The sequence below is a fragment of the Pseudophryne corroboree genome, chromosome 12 (assembly GCF_028390025.1).
Source record: "Pseudophryne corroboree isolate aPseCor3 chromosome 12, aPseCor3.hap2, whole genome shotgun sequence".
Taxonomy (NCBI): domain Eukaryota; kingdom Metazoa; phylum Chordata; class Amphibia; order Anura; family Myobatrachidae; genus Pseudophryne; species Pseudophryne corroboree.
In genome coordinates this window covers 53,404,335-53,424,475 of record NC_086455.1, presented here as the reverse complement: position 1 = coordinate 53,424,475, position 20,141 = coordinate 53,404,335, and the positions used below count along the sequence as shown (strand labels likewise).

At 47.1% G+C, this 20,141-nt stretch overlaps 1 protein-coding gene across 5 annotated transcripts in view; it reads left to right on the top strand.

The window, feature by feature from the left end:
- Positions 1–20,141, top strand: part of CCDC9B (coiled-coil domain containing 9B) — a 324,503-nt gene that overhangs the window by 177,104 nt on the left and 127,258 nt on the right. The window lies entirely within an intron of this gene.

Genomic DNA, 20,141 nt, shown 5'->3' with positions numbered 1-20,141 from the left:
AAGAAAGATTAGGTACTATATCTGGTGTGCACTGGCTCCTCCCTCTATGCCCCTCCTCCAGACCTCAGTTAGAATCTGTGCCCGGCCAGAGCTGGATGCACCCTAGGGGCTCTCCTGAGCTTCCTAGAAAAGAAAGTATTTGTTAGGTTTTTTATTTTCAGTGAGATCTGCTGGCAACAGACTCACTGCTACGAGGGACTGAGGGGAGAGAAGCAAACCTACCTGCTTGCAGCTAGCTTGTGCTTCTAAGGCTACTGGACACCATTAGCTCCAGAGGGATCGAACACAGGGCCCGACCTCGATCGTCCGTTCCCGGAGCCGTGCCGCCGTCCCCCTTGCAGAGCCAGAAGACGGAAGAACCAGGAAAAAATCGGCGGCTGAAGACTCCGGTCTTCAATAAGGTAGCGTACAGCACTGCAGCTGTGCGCCATTGCTCCCACAGCACACCACACGCTCCGGACACTGGTGGGTGCAGGGCGCTGGGGGGGGGCGCCCTGGCTGCAATATCTATACCTTTGGCAAAATTGCACATAATACAGTGTATAGCACTGTATATGTGCCTAATCCCCCGCCATTAACATTATTAAAAAAGCGGGAGAAGCCCGACGCGGAGGGGGCGGGGCTATCTTCCTAAGCACACCGGCTCCATTTTCGCTTCACAGCTCCGCTGAAAGGACGCTCCCCATGCTCTCCCCTGCAGTATACACTACGAGAAGGGTAAAAAAGAGAGGGGGGGGGCACATAAATTTAGGCGCAAATTGTGTATAATAGCAGCTATTGGGAAAAATCACTCAGTACAGTGTTAATCCCTGTGATATATAGCGCTGTGGTGTGTGCTGGCATACTCTCTCTCTGTCTCCCCTAAGGACTTAGTGGGGTCCTGTCCTCAGAGCATTCCCTGTGTGTGTGCGGTGTGTCGGTACGGCTGTGTCGACATGTTTGATGAGGAGGCTTATGTGGAGGCGGAGCAGGTGCCGATAAGTGTGATGTCACCCCCTGCGGGGCCGACACCAGAGTGGGTGGATATATGGAAGGTATTAACCGACAGTGTCAACTCCTTGCATAAAAGGATCGATGACGTAACAGCTGTGGGACAGCCGGCATCTCAGCCCGTGCCTGCACAGGCGTCTCAAAGGCCATCAGGCGCTCAAAAACGCCCGCTACCTCAGATGGCAGACACAGATGTCGACACGGAGTCTGACTCCAGTGTAGACGAGGATGAGACAGATGTACAATCCACAAGGGCCATCCGTTGCATGATTACGGCAATGAAAAATGTGTTGCACATTTCTGACATTAACCCAGGTACCACTAAGAAGGGTATTATGTTTGGGGAGAAAAAGCAACCAGTGACTTTCCCCCCATCTGATGAGTTGAATGAAGTGTGTGAAGAAGCGTGGGGTTCCCCCGATAAGAAACTAGTGATTTCTAAGAGGTTACTGATGGCGTACCCTTTCCCGCCAGAGGATAGGTTACGTTGGGAGACATCCCCTAGGGTGGACAAGGCGCTCACACGCTTATCAAAAAAGGTGGCACTGCCGTCTCAGGATACGGCCGCCTTAAAGGAGCCTGCTGATAGAAAGCAGGAAGCTATCCTGAAGTCTGTGTATACACACTCAGGTACTATACTGAGACCTGCAATTGCTTCAGCATGGATGTGTAGTGCTGCAGCAGCTTTGTCTGATACCCTGTCAGATAATATTGATACCCTCAACAGCGATACTATTTTGCTAACCATAGAGCATATTAAAGACGTCGTCTTATATATGAGGGATGCACAGAGGGATATTTGCCGGCTGGCATCTAGAATTAATGCATTGTCCATTTCTGCCAGGAGGGTATTATGGACTCGGCAGTGGACAGGTGATGCTGATTCTAAAAGGCACATGGAGGTTTTGCCTTATAAGGGTGAGGAATTGTTTGGGGATGGTCTCTCGGACCTCGTATCCAAAGCAACAGCTGGGAAGTCGACATTTTTACCTCAGGTTTCCTCACAGCCTAAGAAAGCACCGTATTATCAGGTACAGTCCTTTCGGCCTCAGAAAGGCAAGCGGATCAGAGGCGCTTCCTTTCTGCCCAGAGGCAAGGGGAGAGGGAAAAAGCTGCACCAGACAGCCAGTTCCCAGGAACAAAAATCCTCCCCTGCTTCCACTAAGTCCACCGCATGACGCTGGAGCTCCACGGTCGGAGCCAGGTGCGGTGGGGGCACGTCTCCAGAACTTCAGCGACCAGTGGGTTCGCTCACAGGTGGATCTCTGGGTTCTGCAAGTGGTATCTCAGGGATACAAGCTGGAGTTCGAGGCCACTCCCCCTCGCCGTTACCTCAAATCAGCCTTGCCAGCTGCTCCCAAAGAAAGGGAGGTAGTACTGGCGGCCATTCACAAGCTGTACCTTCAGCAGGTGATAATCAACAGGGGCGGGGTTACTATTCCACAATGTTTGTGGTACCGAAACCAGACTGTTCGGTGAGACCCATCCTAAATTTAAAATCCTTGAACACTTGTATAAGGAAGTTCAAGTTCAAGATGGAATCGCTCAGGGCAGTTATTGCAAGCCTGGAAGAGGGGGATTTTATGGTGTCGCTGGACATCAAGGATGCATACCTGCATGTCCCCATTTACCCATCTCACCAGGAGTACCTCAGGTTTGTGGTACAGGACTGTCATTACCAATTCCCGTACTTGGACGATCTCCTGATAAAGGCGAGGTCCAAAGAGCAGTTGCTAGTCAGCGTAGCACTATCTCAGGAAGTGCTGCATCAGCACGGCTGGATTCTGAATATCCCAAAGTCACAGCTGATTCCTGCGACGCGTCTGCTGTTCTTGGGCATGATTCTGGACACAGAACAGAAGAAGGTCTTTCTCCCGGAGGAGAAGGCCCAGGAATTATCATCTCTGGTCAGGGACCTCCTGAAACCAAAACAGGTGTCGGTGCATCACTGCACGCGAGTCCTGGGAAAGATGGTAGCTTCTTACGAAGCAATTCCCTTCGGCAGGTTCCATGCAAGGATCTTCCAGTGGGATCTATTGGACAAGTGGTCCGGATCGCATCTTCAGATGCATCGGTTGATCACCCTGTCCCCGAGGGCCAGGGTGTCTCTGCTGTGGTGGCTGCAGAGTGCTCATCTTCTCGAAGGCCGCAGATTCGGCATACAGGACTGGGTCCTGGTAACCACGGATGCAAGCCTCCGAGGTTGGGGGGCAGTCACTCGGGGAAGAAACTTCCAAGGACAATGGTCGAGTCAGGAAACTTCCCTACACATAAATATTCTGGAACTAAGGGCCATTTACAATGCCCTGAGTCAAGCAGAATCCCTGCTTCAAAACCAACTGGTGCTGATTCAGTCAGACAACATCACGGCGGTCGCCCATGTAAACCGACAGGGCGGCACAAGAAGCAGGATGACAATGGCAGAAGCCACAAGGATTCTTCGTTGGGCGGAGAATCACGTGCTAGCACTGTCAGCAGTGTTCATTCCGGGAGTGGACAACTGGGAAGCAGACTTCCTCAGCAGACACGACCTCCACCCGGGAGAGTGGGGACTTCATCCAGAAGTCTTCAAGCTGATTGTAAACCGTTGGGAACGGCCACAGGTGGACATGATGGCGTCCCGCCTCAACAAAAAGCTAAAAAGATATTGCGCCAGGTCAAGGGACCCTCAGGCGATAGCTGTGGACGCGCTAGTGACACCGTGGGTGTACCAGTCGGTTTATGTGTTCCCTCCTCTTCCTCTCATACCCAAGGTGCTGAGGATAGTGAGAAAGAGAGGAGTAAGAACTATACTCATCGTTCCGGATTGGCCAAGAAGAACTTGGTACCCAGAACTACAAGAGATGATCTCAGAGGACCCATGGCCTCTGCCGCTCCGACAGGACCTGCTACAGCAGGGGCCCTGTCTGTTCCAAGACTTACCGCGGCTGCGTTTTACGGCATGGCGGTTGAACGCTGGATCCTAACGGAGAAGGGCATTCCAGATGAAGTCATTCCTACGCTGATGAAAGCTAGGAAGGATGTGACAGCAAAACATTATCACCGCATATGGCGAAAATATGTTGCTTGGTGTGAGGCCAGAATGGCCCCAATGGAAGAATTCCAGCTGGGTCGATTTCTGCACTTCCTACAGTCAGGAGTGACTATGGGCCTAAAATTGGGTTCCATTAAAGTACAGATTTCGGCCCTGTCTATTTTCTTTCAAAAAGAACTGGCTTCACTACCTGAAGTTCAGACGTTTGTTAAGGGAGTGCTGCATATTCAGCCCCCTTTTGTGCCTCCAGTGGCACCTTGGGATCTCAACGTGGTGTTGGATTTCCTGAAATCACATTGGTTTGAACCACTTAAGACCGTGGAGTTAAAATATCTCACGTGGAAGGTGGTCATGCTGTTGGCCTTAGCTTCAGCTAGGCGTGTGTCAGAATTGGCGGCTTTGTCGTGTAAAAGCCCATATCTGATTTTCCATATGGACAGGGCAGAATTGAGGACTCTTCCCCAATTTCTCCCAAAGGTGGTATCAGCTTTTCATTTGAACCAACCTATTGTGGTGCCTGCGGCTACTCGTGACTTGGAGGATTCCAAGTTGTTGGACGTAGTCCGGGCCCTGAAAATCTATGTTTCCAGGACAGCTAGAGTCAGAAAGACTGACTCGCTGTTTATCCTGCATGCACCCAACTAGCTGGGTGCTTCTGCTTCAAAGCAGACAATTGCTCACTGGATCTGTAGCACGATTCAACTTGCACATTCCGCGGCTGGACTGCCGCATCCTAAATCAGTAAAAGCCCATTCCACGAGGAAGGTGGGCTCTTCTTGGGCGGCTGCCCGAGGGGTCTCGGCTTTACAACTTTGCCGAGCTGCTACTTGGTCGGGTTCAAACACTTTTGCAAAATTCTACAAGTTTGATACCCTGGCTGAGGAGGACCTTGAGTTTGCTCATTCGGTGCTGCAGAGTCATCCGCACTCTCCCGCCCGTTTGGGAGCTTCGGTATAATCCCCATGGTCCTTACGGAGTACCCAGCATCCACTAGGACGTCAGAGAAAATAAGAATTTACTCACCGGTAATTCTATTTCTCGTAGTCCGTAGTGGATGCTGGGAGCCCGTCCCAAGTGCGGACTCTCTGCAATACATGTATATAGTTATTGCGTAACTAAAGGGTTATTGTTATGAGCCATCTGTTAATGAGGCTCATTATTGTTTTCATACTGTTAACTGGGTATAGTTATCACAAGTTGTACGGTGTGATTGGTGTGGCTGGTATGAGTCTTACCCTGGATTCCAAATCCTTTCCTAGTAATGTCAGCTCTTCCGGGCACAGTTTCCCTAACTGAGGTCTGGAGGAGGGGCATAGAGGGAGGAGCCAGTGCACACCAGATATAGTACCTAATCTTTCTTTTAAGAGTGCCCAGTCTCCTGCGGAGCCCGTCTATTCCCCATGGTCCTTACGGAGTACCCAGCATCCACTACGGACTACGAGAAATAGAATTACCGGTGAGTAAATTCTTATTTTCTCCTGTCCCCCCCGTCCGTCCCCCCCCCCCCCCTCCATCATGGTGTGATTGTAAAGTATTTCATGAGTTAGAAAAATGGGGATTATTGAAGATGTAACAAACCTTATTTATGTCTTTTGGAAATGAACAAGCTTATTGGCTTAGTGTATTCCCATGTGCTAAATAGGGGAACCACGCCCCCTCTAGATGGTAAAAAAAAAAAGAATCTGTTGACTAGGTATTGTAGGGAGCTCTGGTCTACTGAGTTGCAGTGTGTGCGAGCTACGTCCGGGTTATATATAGTCCCAGTAATGCACCATGTTTCGCAGGACATGATGGTAACTCTTCAGGGCCCCATACACTACAACGATAAAGCCCGATTTCCACCTTTCTGTACAATAAATTGGATGAAAAGTGGCAAATTGGATGTGTTTTACATCCGATCCGATGCGCGGTCCCGTGAGCAACGGATCGGAGCCCCTAGGTCGTTAGTGCTGCACACATGATTTCTCGGATCCCACAGTCATGGCTGGGATCGCATAAGATAAATCATATGCAAAAGGACCGCATACGATGTATCTTATGAGATCTTGCCGCCCGGGAGGCTGCCGGGCGGTTCAAGCGAAGTCTTATGCGACATTAGGGTCCGACATGTCGCTGTAGTGTATGGGGCCCTTAAGTTTGCTCATAATTGGTCTGTGTGTGGCATGTGAGACCTATGCGGTACGGAGAACGGTCAACAAACAGCCCATGGCTCAGTGCATTTCAGTACGCTCATCACCTTCATCAAACGCATTTGGACACATCTCACTAGCCACATTATATTTGAGTTCCTAATACTTATGATTCAGAGTTAGTTCTTTATATTTCTGCAGAGGGGTATACTGGTATTCCACAGGGAATAACATCAGGGTGTAGAGTTGGATCTTGATCCGAGGCACCAACAGGCTAAAGCTTTGACTGTTCCCAGAATGCACTGCACCGCCTCCTCTATAGCCTCTCCTCCAGGCACTGGAGCTTCGTTTGTAAGTTTGTGCCTGCAGTGCAGGCCGCTAACAGGTGCTAAGAGCTTTTTATGAAGAAAGAAGACTCCAAGGGCTGCAGCACAGGCACTGGATGCTGTTTATGTCATGTTGACATTCTGTGCTGTGGCTCCATCACCTCCCTCAGCAGTGCTGCATACTCCCGCACCCTGGTTCCAGGGTACTTACATGGAGGCTCTCTGGTTCCCTTAAGGCACACATCACCGCTGCTGCTCTCCTGGATCAGGTGGCCGTAATTCAGGGATGAGGGAAGAGGTTCCCCTAGCTGGGACCCGCCAAAATCGCGATCCGGTTGCAGTCCCAGGAAGCGGACCGCGCTGCTGGTGTGGACACTGTGGCCGTGCAGGGACCCCACTATATCCACCAAGTCAGATTTACTAAAATCTGTTAAACATAGGCTCCGTAGTACCCTGTGTTGAAGTCCAGCACAGAGGATAAGGCACTGACCTGTAGCCCATCCCCCAGCTCCAGGCGCCATCTACAGCAGGTGATCCCGCGATTTCAGCTGAGGGTTCCGGTACTGGGTGTTCTGCACCCCCTAGTCAGCCCGTAGCACCAGTGGCTAATCAAGACCCACCTTGGGCTGCTTTTTCAAATTTGCTGGCTACGCTTGTAACATGATTTACGCCCCCCTGTAGGACTTCCTGTGCCATTACAGCCACATATTGTCCCTGTAGTTAATCCACCATGGGCGGATACTCTTGTCATCTCAGTTACAGCAATTAAATCAGTCCCTGGTTAAACGAAAACCTAACCCTCACCCTACTGAGACCAAAAAGGTCATCTAAGCGGGCCATTTCTTCCTCACAATCCGTTAATATTTCAGATGATTCTTCCTATTCGGATGGGGAATATTCTGATCCATCAGATGCTGATACCGCAGCTTCTGATGAAGGAACTGACGGATAAGCGTGTTGAGGGTTGCTTGAAGTCTGTTTACACTCTTACAGGTTCTGTACATAGACCCACTATGGCAGCCTCTTGGGCTGCAAAAGGCATTGAAGCATGGGTTCAAGCAATTGAGGAAGAGCTACCTTTGATTTTTTTCTGACGCTGCCAGACAATATCTGACCTATGTTACCATGGCCTCCCACTATATTCAGGAGGCGGCCTCTGAAGCAGGCGTTATAGTGGCCAAGGCATCTACTACATCTATCCTTGCTCGCCAGATTCTGTGGTTACGGTCCTGGTCGGTGGACCTGGACTCTAAGAAGAACTTGGAGGTACTCCCTTTTAAGGGAGATATACTATTTGGAGATGATCTGAACAAAATTGTGACCGACTTGGCGTTGGCCAAGACTGCGTTTCTCCCAAGTACTAATCCTTCGGTTCCGAAGGCTAAGAGTATAGCTTTTTGTTCCTTTCGTCCTCCAGGTAAAGCAAGGGGTCAGGCGTACCTGAAACAGGCTCGCATTTCCAAGTCCTCTAAGCCCAAACCTAAACGTTCTTGGGCCGGCCGGCAGCCTGCTTCCAAACCGGACAAGCCTACTGCATGACGGGAGCCCAGGGTGGGAGGCCAACTTTGCAGTTCGCCAAGGTATGGTTAAAGACCACTTCGGACGCCTGGGTGCAGGAAGTGGTATCTCACAGGTACGCGATCTCTTTCAAGAGACATCCCCCTCGCCAGTTTTGCTCAACAGTTATCCGTTCGTATCCGTTAAAAACACAAACTCTACATTTGGTTGTCCAATTCCTCCTGGATACAGGAGTGATAGTGCCGGTGCCTCTGTCTCAGAGAGACAGGGGATACTATTCGACGCTGTTTCTAGTTCTGAAGCCGAATGGATCCTCCCGACCTATATTCAACCTCAAATCTTTGAACAAATTTGTGAGGGTGTCCAAATTCCGTATGTAAAACTCTGCGCTCTATTGTACTGGCAATGGAACCCAAGGACTATATGGTATCCCTGGATATACAGGATGCTTACCTACACATACCTATTGCCATGTCGCATCAACAATATCTTCGGTTTGCTATTGGCAACCTTCATGATCCGTTACAAGCCTTGCCTTTCGGACTGACCATGGCTCCTCGGATCTTCAACACCGTCAGGGTATCGGGATCCTGACGAATCTGGACGACTTGTTGATCCTGGCGAACTCCCCAGAGGTTATCCTCCGTCATCTGGAACTGATGAGCCAGCCGTGGGCTTGAAGGAATTGGAGCATCAACTGGAAGAAATCCTCACTGGTCCCTGCTCAGAGCATGGTACACTTGGGGCATTACTGGACACACACAACCAACGTTTGTTCTTGTCTCCAGAGAAGGTCATGAAACTTCAGGACAGAATCAGATTCTTCCTCTCTCTCTCCAAAGAGTGTCGATACACTCTGCTATGCAAGTACTAGGCCTTATGGTGTTTGCTTTTGACATGGTAGAGTACGCTCAATTTCATTCCTGCCCTCTGCAGAGGTTAATCCTTTCCAAGTGGTACGGCCTGCCTCACCGGATCAGGTCTCAAATGATCTCCTTTACTCCGGAGGTTCGTCTGTCACTGAGTTGGTGGCTACAGGACCAACAATTGAGCAAGGGTCGTCCCTTCTGGTTCTCCAATTGGGTCCTCTTCACGACGGATGCCAGTCTGCGGGGTTGGGGCGTGGTGTTGGAGCAACACTCTCTCCAGGGTCGGTGGACCAGGGAGAAATCTCTCCTCCCGATAGACATTCTGGATTTGCGGGCAGTGTTCAGTGCGTTGACACTGGCCCTGCCTTTCGTACAGAACAGGCCTGTTCAAGTACAATCAGACAACGCCACCATGGTGGCGTACATAAATCATCAAGACGGCACTCGAAGCCGCATGGCAATGATGGAAGTGTCAAAAATTCTTAGATGGGCGGAACGCCATCTGCCAGCAATATCGTCAGTGTTCATTCCAGGAGTCCTTAACTGGGAAGCGGACTTCCTCAGTCGTCAGGACATACACGCCGGGGAGTGGAGTCTTTATCCGGAGGTCTTCCAACTCTTAGTGGACAAGTGGGGTCTGCCAAATGTAGACCTGATGGCGTCTCGACACAATCACAAGGTTCCGGTCTTCTGAGCAAGGACAAGGGATCCTCAAGCAGCGTTCGTGGATGCACTGGCAATTCCATGGAACTTTTGACTGCCATACTTTTTCCCTCCAGTGTCACTCCTACCCAAGGTACTACGGAAGTTCAAGCAAGAAGGAGGAATACTGCTTCTAGTCACTCCAGCGTGGCCCAGACGGCATTGGTTCTCAGACCTTCAGGGTCTCTCGATCGAGCGTCCTTCTACTTCCTCAACGCCCAGACCTCCTCGTTCAGGGCCCTTGTGTTTACCAAGACCTGACAAGACTGGCTTTGACGACGTGGGCCTTGAAGCTTCACTCCTGAAGGCCAAAGGACTTTCTGAAGTGGTTATTCAAACTATGTTGAAGGCCCGCAAACTGGCTTCTGCACGCATTAATTATAGGGTCTGGAATTCTTACTTCACCTGGTGTGCTGCTAAGAATTGTGATGCATTCAAGTTTAGTACTTCCAGACTTTTTTTTTTTTTTTTTTTTTTTTTTTTGCAACAAGGCCTGGATTTAGGACTTCGTTTAGCCTCCCTCAAGGTTCACATTTCTGTCTTGTCGGTGTGGTTTCAGCGAAAAATTGTTTCTATTCCTGACGTTCATACATTCACTCAGGGCGTACTACGGATTCAGCCTCCCTATGTCCCCTTTGTTGCTCCATTGGATCTGTCTGTTGTTCTTAATGCCCTTCAAGAGTCTCCGTTTGAACCTCTTGAGTCTGTGGACCTTAAATGCCTTATGCTTAAGGTCATTTTTTTTTTGTTGGCTATTGCCTCTGCTAGGATGGTGTCAGACATAGGCGCTTTGTCCTGTCGTCCACCCTTTCTGATTTTCACCTTGACCGAGCAGTTCTTAGAACTCGCCCTGGTTATCTGCCTACGGTGTTGTCATCTTTCCACCTTAACCAAGAGATTGTGGTTCTGGCCTTTAGCTCTCCTCGTTTGTCCTCCAAAGAGCGGTCTTTGGATGTGGTACAGGCTCTTTGTATATGTGTAGAAAGGATCTCCTCTATCAGGAGGTCAGATTCTCTTTTTGTACTTTGTTTTTCACAAACATGGCTGGCCTGCAAATAAGCAGACCTTGGCCAGATGGATTAGAATGGTGATTGCACAAGCTTATGCGCAGGTTGGACTCCCAGCACCTGCTGCTATCAAGGCCCATTCTACTGTGTCTGTTGGACCTTCTTGGGCGACCCGCCATGGCGTGTCCGCTAAACAATTGTGAAAAGCGGCTATGTGGTCTTCAGTGAACACGTTCATCAGGTTCTATGCCTTTAAGACTTCCGCCTCCCAGGATGCTTCCTTTGGATGCCATGTTCTTGTGCCTTCTACAATGCGTCCCCAAGAGGAACTGCTTTAGGACATCCCAATGTTATTCCCTGTGGAATACCAGTGTACCCCACTGCAGAAATGGAGATTTATTGTAAGATTTACCATTGTTAAATCTTTCTGCGAGGTACACTGGTTTCCACAGGGCGCCCACCCTGACGCACTTAGTTTCTTTGGGTTTGTATGGCATTAGTCCCTTCTCCTGTCATGAGAATGTTGGTCTATGTAACTAACATCTACCGTCTCTCTTACCTGCTACTGCATTGGACTGGTTAACTAAACTAAGCTCCAGTGCCTGGTGGCGGGGCTATAGAGGAGGCAGTGCATCCTGGGAACGGTAAAAGCTTTTAGCCTGTTGGTGCCTTGGATCAAGATCCAACTCTACACCCAGATTTTATTCCCTGTGGAAACCAGTGTACCTCGCAGAAAGAGATTTAACAATGGTAAGTCGTACCATAAATTTCCTTTTTTCATCAGTATTAACCAGGGAGGATCAGACGGTGACAGTAGAGCATAATGACAGGGAAGGTGACTCTTGCCTAGATGCTTGTTTAAGCGAGGAAGTAGTCATAGAAAGATTAAGCAACATAAAGATTAATAAATCACCTGGCCCAGATGGTTTTTTGCCCGCTCGGGTCAGAGCTAGCAAAACCCCTATACTTGATTTTCTATAGCTCAATAAGATCAGGCATGGTACCGAAGGATTGGCGTATAGCTGAGGTAGTACCAATATTTAAAAAGGGAACTAAAAATCATCCCGGTAACTATAGACCAGTTAGTTTAACCTCACTAGCGCTTCAAATATTTGAAGGAATTTTTGAGGGATTGCATAGAGGAGCATCTGCAGACTACTAAGATTATTAGCAAGAGTCATCCAGAGTTTGTGAGGGACAGATCATGCCAAACTAACTTAATTAACTTCTACGAGGAAGCGATAATCTTGACCAGGGAAAAGCAGTGGATGTGGTCTATTTAGGTTTTGCAAAAGTCTTCGATACAGTGCCTCACTGGAGACCGATCATCAAATTAAGGGAGCTTGGCAAGGAAATACTATTTGTACATGGATAAGTAATTGGCTGGATAACAGGGTACAATGAGTAGTGGTCAATGGGATGTTCTCCAGCTGGGCACCAGTAGTCAGCGGAATACCACAAGGGTCCGTACTCGGCCCGCTACTGTTCAATATTTTAGTGATTTAGGTATAGGCCTGGAAAGCACAGTGTAAATTTTTGCAGATGATACTAAACTGTGTAAGGTCATTAATTCGGAAATCGATGTGGCGTCTCTACAGATTGACTTATTTAAACTTGAAACCTGGGTGTCTAATGGAGAATGAGTTTCAATATAGAAAAAATGCTAAGTTTTGGGATAATAGGCTTAATAACAGTACACAATGTCAAAATGCAGCAAAGAAGGCAAGGTGCTTGCGTGCGTAAAATGGGGTATTTAAACAAGGGACGAGGATGTAATCCTGCCGCTGTACAAATAATTATGTCCGCACCTGGAATATTGTGTTCAATTTTGGTCACCACATTATAAAAAAGATATTGGCGAATTCGAAAGAGTTCAAAGGCGAGCTACTAAATTGATTAAAGAGTTAGAGACACTGGAGTACGAGGAAAGGCTTACTTGGTTAAATATGTTTACACTGGAAAAGAGGCGTCTAAGAGGAGACATTATTAATTTCTTCAAATATGAAAAGGGTCATTACAAGGAGTTAGCAGGGGATTTGTTTATTAAAAGAACTCTGTATAGGACACGTGGGCATTCGCTGAGGCTAGAGGAGAGAAAATTCTGTACACAACGTAGGAAAGGGTTCTTCACGATTTTGGCAATAAAGATTTGGAACTCCCAGAGAAGGTAATAATGGCGGACTCTGTAAATGCATTTAAAAGCGGATTGGACAATTTTCTAACTGAAAAAGGTATCCAAGGCTATAGCATTTCATATATTGACATTAAATATCTGGGAGTGATACGAATCATATTTGTGAATTGGTACTAAAACCATTACTTCAGCAGGTACATTATAATGTGCACAGCTTAGTATAAAATATAGGTTGAACCCGATGGGCATTTTGCCTCTTTTCAACCTCTTTAACTATGTACTAGGTGAGAAGTTCGATTGACTTCTTGGAAAGCAGCCACTAACCCCCTATTGCATACTGTAACTGAAGCCGCTGCGGCCGCTGTAATCCTTTACCTACGTACTCTGTCCCCAGTTAGCGTACACAGTCCCGTACTGTGCACGCACTTTGCGTATACACGCCGGAATAGCCGTGCAGCTTACACTCAGTGCATACACACAGACCGACACACTGAGAGCACGAGGCAGCTCTAGGTGTGGCAATTACACTATACAAACGCTCAACAGAAACTGAATGCGACACCAGTATTTGATTGTAAGTTGTGGTCCAAAGCAGCAACAAGTAATAATATATTTGAAAAAGGGGGTTACAATAAGTTACAATATAAATGGTACAACACAATTCAATCACAGAGAGAGAGTCCCACCCAATGATACGTACGCTTTGTCGCTTGCGCCACCCGGATCCGGTCCCCAGTCGTCTGGCGAGACGACCTATGAGTCTTTAAAAAGCAGAGAGAGTGAGTGACCGGCCCAGGTGCAAGGTTTATATACCCTTGCCCAAAATACAATACAATGGGGTTGTATGCTCTCCACCGATTGGTTGGAGGGATGGTCGTTTACAGTACAGGAGAGCTCATTGGTCGGGTTGAAGAGATGGGCGATGCCTTGATCCAGTGGTGTGTACAGCTGGTCAGCTCTGGATTCCCACCACATACCAAGTACATAATAAACACAAATATACCTTTTAATCTGCCTTTGCGAATAACTATTCGCAACGACATGCGATCTTCTCCAAACCAACACCGGATTATTACTCATAATTATCCGAACACGTTGATACCATGCATGATGCTCTGATCAGTTACTGCCCCCTCGCATACTGTAAAGGTGTATAATTCCCTTGTTGGGCCTTGTAAATAAGTAAAAGTTGCATGAGGGGAAAGGGGAGACTATGTGTAATGTGTGTACTAAGTTTGGGAAATATGTAATGTGTGACAGATATTTCCATGTTCATTAGGTTACTTTATGTTATCTCCAGGCAACATGATCCTACACATGAAATGACCAACCATTTTCAAGATGCACACAAATAAATATATATATATATATATATATATATATATACTTAACACATCCAGCAGCGGCGGCACTCACGGGTCTTATTCACAGTCAATAAAGTGCAAAAAGTGCTTTTATTTCATCACTTGTGTGTCCGATGTTTCGGGGCCACAACGCCCCTTTTTCGAGGTGATACAACAAGCATAAGTGAACACAACATACCTTTTAAATAGAAGAAAAGACCCGCAAACGGGACGAGCTCCCGGCCCCGTGTAAGACACGCCCTCGGCCTGACTCTGCAGTGCTACGTGACGACGTACTTCCGTCCCTGAGCCGTGGAGATGTCGGCTTCCTGGAAACCAGGGTTTGGTAGCGTCGCCTAGGTAACCAATGCTTCCTGGCAACCAGGAACCCCCCGTCTCGGGCTGGAATAATACGAAAATGTGGTAATTAAAATAAACAGTGGACATGTTTGTGAAACCATAGACACCAGAGACAATATCAATCATGCATATTGTTAGTTAGATCACCGACAATGTTAATGGCATAATATAATATACTATAATATATTACATGAGGAGAAACCCTTAATGATCTATACTAAACTGCAGAACCAAAGATATGGACTAGCTGGAAGATGACTGTGTGTATTTTCTTTGCTTCACTGGAATGTATTCCACAGAATCTTGTCATTAAGTCCAGCCGGCTTAATGGTACCGAGGGTATAGATCCACCTGGCCTCCATCTTTAGGCTCCCCCGGTCACCCCCCCTCACTGATTTGGGAACATGATCTATAATCTGAAATTTTAAGTCGCTTAAAGTATGTTTTTTCTCAGCATAGTGTCTAGCCACTGGTTTGTCAGACATCTTGCCTGACAGTGCGCTTTTCACAGCTGATCTGTGCAATGGTTGTCTCTCCCTGGCAGTTCGCACCGTTTTACCAACATACTGTAATTGACAGGGACATGTAATAACATATATAATATAGGGTGTGGTACAGGTAAGGACGTGCTTAATTTTAAATGATCTACCCGTCACACTTGAAATAAACGATGGCCCTGCCACTAAACTGCTGCAAGTTTTGCATCCTAGGCACCGATAGCAACCCGGTGATTTGGATAGAAAATTCGTAGCGGGAGAAACTTCAAACCCAGTGATGTCTGTATGCACCACATGGTCTTTGATGCTTTTACCTTTGGTAAAACAAGTGAGTGGTCGTTTACTTTTTTTTTTTCAAACTATTTTTATTATAATCTCACACCATACAGAGTAGATATACGGCATTTCGAGACATAGAATAGAATATATAGTTAGCAGTGTATAACATAATATGCATTATACATAAACCACTTGACAAGTGACAGTGAGTCATAGATTATTCAGTCTCATATAATACCAGGTAGAGATCAAAACATATTTTCAAACTTTTCTTCACATAAAACCTTTATACCCTTCCAAGAAAGGGAACATATGTATAACTAGTGATATCAGGGAATTTAAGATGTGCTTTAATTACCAAAGCGGAGCAGACTATAGATGAAAAGGGGTGGATCGAATATCAGTTCTCCGCCAGCAAAGACAAATTATTTGAAAATCCCTAAACATATACATAATACCTAAAACCTAAGAAAATAAACTAACATGTAATGCCTACTATGGGACACGGGCCGTCGATCCATCCACAGAACAATCTTCTCAAATCGGGGGTCTATATTTCCAATCAACCCGGTAGATGATTGAATATAGAAGGGAGTGGAGGAGTGGTCCAGAAAAAGGAAAGGAGAGAGGGTAAGTCAGATGTTCAAGGGGTTAGGTTGGGCTAAAGTGTGGAGGAGGTACCATGAGGTAGATTGAAAGCATTTGTCAATGGCTTGTTTAGTGTGTAAGGAGAGTGTCAAAATGTAGGTGTTCCAACATTGGAACAAGGCAGGGGTGAGCCTTTCCTTATGGATAGAGGCCTCTAGCCAGTCCATGGTGAATAGAAAAAATAGTCTAGAGGTCACCATCGAAAGATTAGGAGGTATGTTGTGGATCCACTGTTGTAGGATTGCCTTCCTGCCAGCCGCTGATAATATCATAAGCAGTTTTTTGTTAGACCTAGGGACGTCTGGCTGGTCAGTCAGATATCCGAATAATGCCCAGGAAACAGTGCAACTAAAGGATATGCCTAAGGATGTGGTTCCATAATGATGTACCTCATGCCAAAACTGTGACACCAAAGCGCAGTCCCAGAAGCAATGGAAGAGGTCGGCCCCCTCCATTAGGCATTTGGTGCATTTACTGTCTTCTGAGATGCCCATCAAAGATCGGCGTTTAGGTGAGATGTATGCCCTATTGAGCATTTTATAGGCCATCTCTTGATAGGAGCTTGCAGGGATAAGTTTTAGGGTTAGTTGAAAGTGATTCAGGAGGGAGTCAGGGGTGATCGTTGAGATGTGGGAGGACCATTGGGACAGCTCTGGGAGGTCCGTGTCAGGGATAAGTTCAAGGCGAATACGTGTATAAATGGTTGATATAGAGTAGCATGTTGATTAGAGTAGTGTATCTAGAGAGTTAAGAAAGTCGTTCCCCGTCAATTTAGATAGTACATTTTTAAGTTAGTGCATTGCCTGGAAATAGGCAAACTCGTGGTGGGGAGGCAGGCCATATTTTTCTCGTGCCTCTGCGAAAGACAGCGGGACGCGAGAGGAATTAAGCAAGTTGCGCAGGTTGCGGATACCCAGAGAGTACCAGGCAATGAAGGGTTGTAGAGCCTCCCCCTCCTGAAACTCCAGGTTACCTATAAGGGGCAGTGAAAGTGAGTATAGATATTGAAGTTTGAGAGATTTCCTCGCCATTTTCCACGCCTGTATTATGGGGAGTAGTAACGAATTAGTGGTGATATGTAACGCCAACTTGGAGGGCTTGGCATGGAGAAGATAACTGAGGGACAAGGGAGCGCAAAGTTGAGAGTCTAGGCTGGAATCCGTGTAATAATTATTGTCTCCAAGCCAATCCATAGCGATGCGGAGGAGGCACGCAAGATTGTACTGTTTAACATCAGGTAGGTTGATTCCCCCTCTAGGTACCGTCTGGGATAATTTTTTCATGCTAATCCTTGGGCGTTTACCAGCCCAGATGTATCTGGAGATAGAAGTATTCAGAGAGGATAAATTCGACTTGGATAATAAAAGGGGGGTCATCTGTAAAACATAAAGGAGTTTTGGGAAGCTGGCCATCTTAAATAAATTACATCTCCCTAGCATATTAAGGGGGAGGGATTGCCAGAGACCAAGTTCGGTTCTAATCCTATGGAGGACCGGAGTGATATTAAGCCTATATAGGTGGCAGGGATGAGCAGGGAGTGCAACGCCTAGATAGACAATATGTGTATTCGCCCATTTAAAGGGAAAGGCGGTCCCCCAACCTAGTCTCGCCTGTCCATATATGGCTAGCGCCTCCGACTTACTATAATTAATGGAAAACCCTGCAAAAGAGGAAAAACGATCAATCACAGCAGTCAGCTGCGGGATCGTACGGTGAGGGTCTGACATAAAAATGAGGAGGTCATCTGCGAACGCTACCACCCTTAATTCCTGTGTACCCACCTCAATGCCCCTATAGTTCTTGTGTAACAGAATGTGGCGTATAAGGGGTTCCAGTGCTAAATCAAAAAGGAGGGGAGATAAAGGGCATCCTTGTCTAGTGCCTCTTTCCAACGTGAAGGATGGAGATGTCACATTGTTGACTAAGACCTGTGCCACTGGGTTATTATATAAGGTCTGTACCAAGTTGCAAAACGTTGCGCCAAATCCCTGGTGGGCGAGTACTCGAGATAGGTGAGGCCAGGCAATTTTATCAAATGCCTTCTCTGCGTCTAAATTTACAATGATGTTATTTTTGGCCTGACTGAAGCGAGTGTGGGATATCGCAGTCAGGGCCGCTCGCACTCCTCGTGTGGATTGTCTACCCTTGACAAATCCCATCTGCGCGGGTGAGATAAGACGGGGTAGGTAGGCTTGCAACCTATTAGCTATGATTTTGGTCAAGATTTTAAAGTCCTGATTGAGGAGTGAAATGGGGCGATATGACCCTACCTGGGTAGGATCTTTACCCGGTTTTGCGAGCACTATAAGCTTGGCTTCGTTAAAACGAAGGGGAGTCTCCCCTGTTGTTAGGATGTGATTATATAATCGTGTTAATGTAGGGAGTATATCGGCATCTAGCATCTTATAAAATTCGGCACTGAAGCCGTCAGGGCCAGGGCTCTTTCCATTGGGGAGGGACTTAATGGTGGCCCGCACCTCATCGTCAGTTATGGGAGCATCCAGCGAGTCCCTTTCCTCTAACTCCAGCCTCGGTAACTGCGCCTCATCCAGGAATAGTTGACCATCAGTTGCGTTATCAATGTTGGCAGTATACAAGGACTTATAGAAACTCATAAAAGCCGAGCAGATGTCAGTGGGATCAGAAAGAACATCTCCAGAGCTGTGCAACGAGTCAACCCATGTTTTGTTTCGGGGCCCCTTAACCAAGTTGGCCAAGAGTCTACCGGACTTATTCCCCCACCTATGAAACCTGTTCCTGCCGTAATCATAGCTGATCTGGGCCTGTTCGGTGAGAAAGGTATCATAAATTTGTTTTGCCATGAGGTACGTTTCTCTATGAGTAGGACTGTCGCATTGTTTGTAAGTGCGATATGCAAGTGTGAGAGCCGCGCTAAGTTCCTGCAATTTTGTGTTGAATTTCTTATGCTTAGAATTAACATAGGAAATAATATGGCCTCGAAGGACTGCCTTAGAGGCCCCCCAAAAAAGTGTTAGATTCTTGATCCAGGTTGTCAGTAGTATAGTTATGCCAGGAGTGTTTGAGATGTAATAAGAAATCCTCTGAGTGTATGAGATATGCTGGGAATCTCCAACATTTAGCTATGTTCTGGGGCAGGGATAGATGTAGGGACAAGGTGATGGGGGCGTGGTCTGAAATAATGATGTCCTTAATTGAGGTGTGGGTGACCTTAAAGAAAAGGTGTTTAGATAAAAATAGATAGTCGATGCGAGAGTGAGTAGAGTGTGGGTGTGAATAAAAAGAATCTCGTTGAAGGGGATGGTGTGTACGCCAAGGGTCCAGTAGGGTAAGTTGAGAGCAAAGAGAGGAAAGCAGAGTAGAAGAGGGTCCGGGTTTTTTGGTACTCACCCCCGACCTGTCCATGGACGGATCAACGACCGTGTTGAAATCTCCCCCTAGGATTAAGTTTTGGCCGCCCCAGGACAGAACTCTCTGAAGGATATCTGCAAAAAAGAGATTGTTAGATCCAGTGGGTGCATATAAATTCAAAAAGGTATATATCACATTGTCAATGGAGACATCTAGGAGGATAAATCTGCCTTCGGGGTCGATATATTTTTTAAGGATGGAGAATCGAAGATTCCTATGAAAGAGGATGGCAACCCCTCTGGTTTTATTGGTGTAAGGAGCAGATACACATTCCCCAATCCAAGGGGCTCTTAGTGACATAGGGGAAATATGCACCCAGTGTGTTTCTTGTAGGAACACGATTTGAGGGGACAAGCGAGAGAGATGGGCAGCCACCTTCTTGCGTTTAATGGGGCTATTGAGACCCTCCACATTCCAAGAAACTATATTAAAATCTAAAAGTGGGGTTGTCACCGGGGTTGAGGTCTGAGAAGCAGCATGATCAGCCATGCTATCCTACCCCCGTAGATGGAGAATAGAATATCAAAATCGTATAGGTGAAATGGTGCCTCCCCCCCCCCCCCCCCCCGTCCCAATGAGCAAGGAGGGGCCAACCCATGGAGGATCGAGACGCATTATCCCAGCAGGCAGAACAAGCAGACAAACAAACAGACAAAAACATCAAACTAACAAACATGAAACAATGGGAGGCGGAGCCTCCAGCATGCGCAAATAGCATGCCTATATCATATCCCGGACACTGTGTGACCTACTAATCAAGGCAATTATAAAGATAGGCAAACGTTAAGTAATGGTGGACAGTCAAGTGTCGGGGTGTGCAAAATGGGTCTTTGCCGCCATCGGATCGTCAAAGAAGCATGGTTTTCCATTGACAAAGACCCGAAGACGGGCAGGGTATAATAGTGAGAACTTGAC